The sequence below is a fragment of the Canis aureus genome, chromosome 18 (assembly GCF_053574225.1).
Source record: "Canis aureus isolate CA01 chromosome 18, VMU_Caureus_v.1.0, whole genome shotgun sequence".
In the NCBI taxonomy this organism is placed as follows: Eukaryota; Metazoa; Chordata; class Mammalia; order Carnivora; family Canidae; genus Canis; species Canis aureus.
In genome coordinates this window covers 36,469,025-36,478,602 of record NC_135628.1, presented here as the reverse complement: position 1 = coordinate 36,478,602, position 9,578 = coordinate 36,469,025, and positions in this window count along the sequence as shown.

Sequence of the window (9,578 nt, the reverse complement as noted above, 5' to 3'; positions counted from 1 at the left end):
AGCCATTGAACCCCAAAAGGAAAATTTTAGCAGTTCTGGATTCTCTCCATAAATTTTTATCTCTCCTTCAGGCCTCAATCTCTATTTTGAATTCCAAATATTTAGTTATGTTTTAACTTTCAGCATTATCTAGAGCCTTCATGGCATAGATGTCATATATTTTTTAAAGATTTTATTTATTCATTCATGAGAGAGAGAGAAAGAGGCAGAGACACAGGCAGAAGGAGAAGCAGGCTCCATGCAGAGAGCCTGCTGTGGAACTCGATCCTGGGTCTCCAGGATCAGGCCCTGGGCTGAAGGTGGTGCCAAACTGCCTAGACACCTGGGCTGCCCCTAGATGTCATATTTTAATAATCTTTGGTTCAGTTGGTTTCCTTAATGAGGAAGGGCAAGTGGTTAACCTATGTAACATTGTGAAATAGATTAAAAACTTTAAAAAAGCATCTGATCCTTTCCCTTCAAGTATGAAAATGAAAAGATGACTTAAAAATACCTAAAATAATAATAATGCATTTATTTAAAAATAAAGTAGCATCAAACATAGCAACAATGAAGATTTTGTAACTTACCCCTGTGATGTTTTCTTACTGGATGAAAAGTGTTCTCTAGTAGCTGGTAAGGGAGAGATATCATCAGATATGAAGTCATTTATGACAATTAATGTCTCTTTCTAGGGCAGAGTAACATTGCAAACATGTGAGGAATACAACTGATTTCCAATGACCAATTAGTCTATGATAATAGTCTATGAAAATTATAGGTAGGTTTTACTAAAACTTCAATAGGATTAGACCATTAACAACTGCAGATACTATAATACTCTAAGTCCCTGATACACATTGTTCCATATAATCTTCACAACACTTCTGGAGGCCAAATGCAATTATTCCCATTTTGTAGGAGATACTAGGGTTTCAGAAAGGCTAGTTAAAATTGCCTATTGGGATTCCTGGGTTGCTCAGCTCAGCAGTAGGGCATCTACCTTTGGCTCAGGGCATAATCCTGGAGTCCCAGGATTGAGTCCCACATCAGGCTTCCTGCATGGAGCCTGCTTCTCCCTCTGCGTATGTCTCTGCCTCTCTCTCTCTCTCTCTGTATCTTTCATGAATAAATAAACAAAATCTTTAAAAAAAGTTGTCTGATATCACAGAGCTCATAAAAGGCAGACCTCATATCTGGTTCAGTGGATTGGGACAGAAAGGAAAAGAAGGTGATTTGCCATGTGCCTATATATGGTTAATTTGTGTATTTTAAAGACTATTCCCTTGATAGGATGCATCTGCAGACCAATCCATTCATCTCTTAATCTTCATATCCTTTGCAGTATTTTTTTCTCTTCCTCTTTCCCTAAGGATCATATACACAGGCCACATTAAAAACAAACAAAGAAACAAACAAACATTCTTCAGCCTACGAAAGAAATAAATGTATGCAGTTATTTATTTAAAACTCTGATAATAATGACAACAAAGCCAAGGATTAGAGATACCACTAGCTTTTGAATCTGTAAACTGAAGTTTGACTTGGAGAGTGTTTTTTATAGGAGAAAGATATAATCCTTTTCACAATATCTTGGCAAGGCTGAGTACCCTATGATTTTCTATTTTAAAGACTCTTTGGAAGTTGCAGCTGGAAGAAAGTTTCAAGTTAATGATGTCCTACCAAAGTTCATATACTGAAACCTTAACCACTAATGTGACTGTATGTGGAGATAAGATATTCTAGAAGGTAATTAAGGTTAAAAGAGATCATAATGGCATGTGCTAACCCAGTGTGACTTGGTTCTTTTAGGAAAAAGAGAGAGAGAGAGAGAGATACCAAGGATGCCCAAAGAAAAGACTTTATAAGAACATCGAGAGAGGGCAGCCATCTGTAAGCCAAAGAGAGAAACCAACACAACTGGCAACTTGATCCTTGACTCCAGCCTCCAGAACTGTAAAACAATGAATTTATTTATTTAAGTCACTCAGTCTGCAGTATTTTGTTAGGGTAGCCCTAGAAATTAAGACAGTTTCTGCACATTTTACTAAAGTTAGAATTGTGACCTAAATAGAAATAACTTGTTCAAAGAATTTAATTAAAAAATAAAAATAATGTAAATTGGATATACTATATATCAGGCATCATGCTGGGGCATTTACATGTATTTTCTTATTTTAGCCTCTACAAGAACCTCATTGAAGTAAGTTGATGAAATCCATTAGTCTTAGAATAAAGTTCAAATACATTTATTCATTATTTTCTTCAGCAATATATGGTATATACCAGGAATGACATGTGAGCAAAGTGAACATGGCATATGTCCTTATATATCTATAGCAAAATTTAAAAAAAAATAAAAAGTTTTATAATCTAACACTTGTTCACTTTTTTAGTCACATTTCTAGGCACTCTAATCTGTAATTGTATAATGGATGGAAACAGATACAACCTGGTTTTGTCTATTCATTTGTTCTGGGTAGAATTCATCTTGGATTTGCTTTTCTTGGAAGTCAAGTGTTGAAAAACAAAGAATGGTTGTGCTGGAAGAGAATTAGAGATATTTGAAGTCATTTGTAGTAAGTCGTTTCCCATTGGGTATAAAGAATAAAGCTGAAATATTTTGAGCATTTTTCCCTACACCATCTTTCAATTTTAATATTTTAATTATGATATGTAAGAAAAAAGGAAAGCACAGAAAAAAAGATATGTAACTCACTTTATCTTAAAATGTATACCAATATAACTTTCAGTTTGTAAAGAAATAAGATATTACCTTTTTTCAATAAATAGAGAGTTTCTCCCTTACAAAATAACCACTATCCTTATTCTATGGTAGTTATTTTTGTGCCTTAGATTTTATTTCAAGTTTACATATTATTTGTTATTGTAACTTTCAGTACTATCTTTTTTAAGTTTTGCATGAAGAAAACCATGCTGTTTGTTTTCTTTTTTCTAGTTTTATTCATTCAACATTATGTTTTTGAGACTTAATCAGATTTATTTATGTAGATATGTATTATTTATTTATATGGTTGTTATGTAATATTCCATTTTATGAATATTCCATAGTTCATTATTATTGGACAATGGGTTGCTTAGCTTTTGGAAACTATGACATTCTTAACACAGGAACAAATATGCATAAATTTAGTTAGGAGTGCAATGAATACATCATAAGAAATTCATTGACTATACTTGATTAATGCCAAAATACTTTCTAAGGTGTTGTACCATTATGCACTACTACTAGCAGTATACAAGAGTTCTAACCTCCACAATCTTGGTATGGTCAGTCTTTCTCTCTCTCTTTCTCTTTCTCTCTTTCTCTCTCTCTCTATATTTTCATATATTTTATCCATCCTGATGGACACGTATTTTATCTCATTGTGGTTCTAATTTTTATTTTCCTGATTATTAATCAGGTCAAACAACTTTTCATAAGCTAGTAGTCACTTGATAATCCTCTTTTTTAAAGCATGTGTTCAAAGCTAATGCTCATTTTATTTTCAGATTGACTTTCTTTTTCATGTAAATTTGAATGATTTTCTAAATATGAACAATTTTTAGCTAAGCATATCATAAAACATATCTTCTGTGTATGTGACTTGCCTTTAATCCTCATAATTGTCTTTTCACAAACATGTTTTCTTTATTTGAATGGCTTGAAATTTACCAACTTTTTGCCTTTGTGATAATTATTTCCTGTATCATGTTTAAGGAATCTCTCCTTAACATGGAAAACATGAAAATATTGTCTCTTATTATATTTTAGAAAGTATATTGTTTTGCCTTTTCCATTCTGATCTATAATCCACCTGGAATTGATTATGTCTGATTATATGTAAGAGTCAAGTTCTAAACTTTTCCATATGGGTATTCAAATGAGCCACCACCATTTAATAAAATAACTCCCCTTTTTCTCTTACCTATAGTATCAATGTTATCATAAATTATGCACACAGGTCATATACCTGTGTGTAGCGACTCCATTCTCTCCCATTGATATATTTGTGTATCCTTGTGCTAATATTATACTTTCCTAGTAAGAAATTCAGAAGTATTAAAATCTGATAAAAGAAGTCCTCCCACTTTTGTTTTCTTTTTCAGGGGGCGAGTGGAATCTTGATTGTTACATTTACATATAAATGTTATAATCACAAAAAAAATGTTATAATCACTTTGCCAAGCAAGAGTTTAATGAAATATTATTAAAGTATCAGTTTGTAGAGAATTTACATGCATATGATATTAAGTTTTCTGAATGATAAACATGTGCCTCAATTTATATAGGCTTTTAAAAATTTTAATGACATTTTATAAGTTTTCTACATAGAAGTACTAGACACTTTTTGTTAGGTTTATTCATGGATGGTGATTTTCTATTGTGATTTTAAATGGAAATTTTAGTTTTTAAGCCACTATCTTCTTGTTTCTAGTGTAGAAGAATGCATTTATTTGTGCTCATTGAGCATACATCCAACAATTCTACTAAAATTACCCATTAATTTTAATACCTTATGTGTAGATATTTTTGATATTTTCCTATAGATAAGAATATTATTTAAAGCTAATATAAATATTATTTTTCTTCCCAATCTTTTTTGTTTTTAACTTTTTAATATTTTTCTGCTTTACTACTTTGCTAGGCCACATAATAATAATGTTTAATAGAAACGGTGACATCAGGCACCCTTGTCTCATTTTTCTTAAACATTTTTTTTTTTTTTAAGATTTATTTATTCATTCATGAGAGACAGAGAGAGAGAGGCAGAAACATAGGCAGAGGGAGAAGCAGGCTCTTTGCAGGAGCCTGATGAGGGACTCGATCCCAGATTCTGGGATCATGACCTGAGCTGAATGCCGCTGCCCAACCACTGAGCCACCGAGGCATCCCACTTTTCTTAAACTTAAAATAAGCAATCAATTGTGTTTTTAATTATGGCTATTCATATTCAGTTTTAAACCTTTGTTTCTTACATATATCACTTTGTTTTTTGCTGAAATTCCCAATATTAACTTTCTTCCTCTTTAAATATTTTAAGTACTGCCTTAAAAGTTAGCTAATGGCAAAAATTTGAGCTTCTGTGTATCCCTTTCTGTTGTCTATTGTGTCTCTTTAATTTTTCCATGTTATCCTCTTTCTTTGTGTACTAGTTATTTCTTAATTATGTTCTACACATATTTTTGGAAGTAATTTGATACTTAGGATGATATTAACTTTCTCAAGAAAAGTTTTGCATATGATTCTGGAAGGGAATTAAGGCAGTAGCAGTCTGATATCACCTTGACCTAATTTGAGGGAATGAGATGATTTGAAGTTGAGCTGCAGTTGACTGTTTGCTTTCAGTTTGCGCTTATTCTTACCATACAGTCCTTTAAGGCTCTGACCCAAAGTGAGGATTTGAGCAGAACCACTCTCCCTTACTAAGCTCTGGATTCCAGTCTCTGTTATACTTGTCCCATAAGATAGTTGAGAGTGTTGCTCAAACCAATGATCTTCAAAAACCTGGCTGATTCCAAGACTGAAACAAACACAGAATAAGGAAATATTTTGTTGTGCAGAAAAATTAGGAATTGCTCAAAAAATGATGGGGACATGTAAGATAGATAAAGATGGCACCTCAAAGAGGCTCCCACTATCCAAATATTGAGCAGTTTGAGGACCTAAGTAATGAAATACAAAAAGAATTATAAAACATTAAAAGTATAAGGATTCATGAATCTATATCAACAATAAATGTATATAAAAAACAATTAATGAGGCACACCTGGGTGGCTCAGTGGTTAGCCTGCCTTCACCTCTGGTCGTGATCCTGGGATCTGGGATCGAGTTCTGCATCGGGCTCCCTGTGGAGAGCCTGCTTCTCCCTCTGCCTATGTCTCTGCCTCTCTCTCTCTCTCAGTCTGTGTCTCTCATGAATAAATAATTAAATCTTAAAAAATAATAATGCACAAGGTTAACAGGCATAAAATTGGGCTATTTCTTATAGTTGAATGCTAAATGCTGGTTGCTAAATGCAGACAGGGTACTGAAGTTGAAAAATCATTACTTTTCAAGTTTCAGATAAAGATTGGATTAGGCAAGGATTGCCTACAGATTTTAAGTCTAGAGGAAAATTTGATAAGGAACAGGATATTTGTCTGGCCTTAAAAATGTCTCTTTGCTTATTAGTTGCAAAGGAATATAATCATTATACAGTGGAGGAATCACACAACACTTAGAGTAGCAAAATTGGTGTTACCAATAAAGGGTGCATGATATCATCATTTCCAGCTGATACCTTATGGAGCTCACTAAGATGCTCATATTATATTTTGACTGAAAATGTAATGAGGAACCATCAGGAAAAAAATGAGGATTGTACCATTGTAAAATGGAGGGGGGCAGCCTAATGTTCTATCCAAAGATGTTGATATCAAATAGATAAAGAAAGACTGTGAAAATGTTCCATATTAAGGGATGCTATAGAGATTTGGCAAATAATTTAAATAACATGTAATACTGTATCACATGAGGGAAAGTTATAAATGATATTAGTCAATGGATAAAATTGATCAAAATACTGTGTGACTGTTAAATGTACTGAAATTGTTAACCATCTGCCATTATCTAAAAGAATGTCCATATCCCTAAAATATTTAGGGATAAAAAACCATAATAGATTGACGTATATATAGATGTTTCAAAAAATTAAAATTAGCAGGTAGGTATGCAAATAGTGTAAATTATTAACAATAACTGAATTGATATAAAGTGTATAGGAGTATGTATTGAATATATTTATTCTTGAAATTTCTATCCTAGTTTGAAATTATATCTATATAAAAATGTTTAAAGGATCAAAAAATTCAGCCCTCAGCTACTTTATCCATATCCACCATATCAATATCCACCATATATATATCTCCAGGGGAAAAAGCAAACTTCACTTCTGCTTTCCCCTGGATTTTGGCCAGCAATGTCTACCTCCCTTTCCTTTTCTTTGTGTTTTAGTTCTCAAATGCCTTCAAAGATATTCAAGAGAGTTGGTCCAAATTACTCAATCTCTCATTACTGGAATGGAAGTCAATTTCACCATCTATTTATATGAATTTTTAATTAAAAAATTCAAGTATCAAGACAAATTATATACACATAGTATAGTTAATTCCTGTGTACCCACAACTCAAGTTTTCAACTCTTTACAACTTAATATATTTTCCTTCTTTTTAATTCCTTTAAAAAAATACCACAGATTATTTTTCTCCTATTCCCCCCCCCTTTTTTTTTAACATTTTCTTTATTTACTCATGATATACACAGAGAGAGAGCAGCAGAGACACAGGCAGAGGGAGAAGCAGGCTCAATGCAGGGAGCCTAATCTGGGACTCAATCCCAGGACTCTAGGACCATGCCCTGGGATGAAGGCAGGTGCTAAACTGCTGAGCCACCCAGGGATCCCCAATTTTTCTCCTATTTCCACTTTATCCTTCCTAGATATAGCAACTGTCTTTATTTTGGTGATTATCATTTCCAGGCGTGCATATATTTTTAAAGTATAAAAATATATCTTTAAAGAAGACATAACATTGTTTGCATAAGTTTAGATTTTATAAAAATGGTATAAAACTGTAACTTGATGAAATTCCTTTTTTAAATTCAAGTATAGTTGATATAGAATATTATATTAATTTCAGATGTACAACATAGTGATTCCACAATTATATATATTATAGAATGCTCACTACAATAAGCAGTTACCATCTGTCACCATACAAAGTTATTATAATATTATTGATTATATTCTCTATGCTGTACTTTTCATCTCCATGAGTTATTTATTTTATAACTGGAAGTTTGTACCTTGTAAGTCCCCTTTATCTGTTCCCCCCCCACACACACACTCTTAAGTTCCCTTTGGTAACCACCAGGCTGGTCTCTGTGTTTGAGTCTATTTCTATTTGGTTTATTTGTTTATTTGTTTTGTTTCTTACAGTCTACATTTAAGTGAAATAATATATTATTTGTCTTTTTTTCTGACTTGTATCACTTAGCATAATGGCCTCTAGGTCCATCTGTTTTGTCACCAGTGGCATAATTTCATTCTTTTTTATGGCCAAATAATAGTCCATTGTAAATATGTCACTTCTTCTATATCCATTCATCCATCAGTGGACATTTAGGTTGCTTCCATATGTTGACTATTATGAAATATCTTTTTCATGAACGTTATATATTAATTTTTTCATGCTGATACTTCTACTTTGTTTTTATTTATTTATATTCTATTATATGACTATACAACAAATAATTTACCAATTTTCTTGTTTATGAAGATATCAGATGTTTTGCTATTATAGATGATGTTTACAGTGAACATGCTTGTATCATGACTAATTATGCATATGGGCAAAGATTTTTTTTTAGGACCAAGAATATAGGATATTTACTGAGTACTAGGGTTCATGGGGTATAAGGAATGTACACATTCATCTTAATGTGGTATTTCCAAATTACTCTTTAAACTCCTTATACTTAAAGAGTAATCCTTCCTCGAGCATGTGTGAGATTTACTGTTGCTTTACAGCAAGCCAAGATGGTACTATTGGACTTTTAACTTTTGCCTATCTGATAGCTATTAAATGGTACCTATAATTGTTTAATTTACATTTCCGCAAAAACTAGTTTAGTTTTAAAGGTGTACTTTTCATTTAAGTTCTGTGATTTGTTTTTAACTTTGCCCATTGTTCTATTTTATTGCTTCTCTTTTATTGATTAGTAATAATCCTTAATATATTATGGAGTTTACTTTGTGGTTATATACATTACAAATATTGACTTCTGATCTGTGACATGAATTTTTGGTTTATAGCACTATTTTTAAATGAGAAACTTAAAATTTATAGAAGCCAAGTTGAACTTGGTAAGACATGCCTTTTGTGTCTTGCTAAGAAATTTATGGCATAAACTTTACTGTATTTTCTTCTAAATGCTTTAATGTTTTGATTTTCATATTTAAACTTTTACTTCATTTGGGATGTTTTGTATGGTATATGCTCTAATACCTTTTTTCTTACATGGATGAATAATTATATCCAAAACATATACTGCAGTCAAAATTTGTGCCAATGGTTTGTTATATGACTGTGTTTTGTTTTGATTTTTAGTTTCTTATAGATAGTTTGTTGCATTTCTGGACATTTTGCAATTTTCCAATAGCATATTAATTGAATATAAATAGATACCATTTTTTAAAAAAAATTAAACACATTTTGTAGTATGTCAAGCTCACTATCTTAAATAAAATGTCTATTTCTCACTTATGCTATATATGTATAGTGCTAAGCATCCATGGACCCAGGATGATGAGCAGTTATTACAAAACTGTAATGCTGATGAGCATTACATCATCATTTTTTTCTATCAGGAGTCAATTATATCTTTCAAAGACTTTTAGATATTTAAACACTAAAATAATATTAATAGGTTTAAATGCATATTTATTGCTATGAAATATTCCTCTGTATCTTACCTTTCTTATGCCCTCTATTCCTCTCTTCAGAGGCTTTTATCTCAAACCATTTTACTTTGGCCTAAAGTTCCTACTAAGTATATC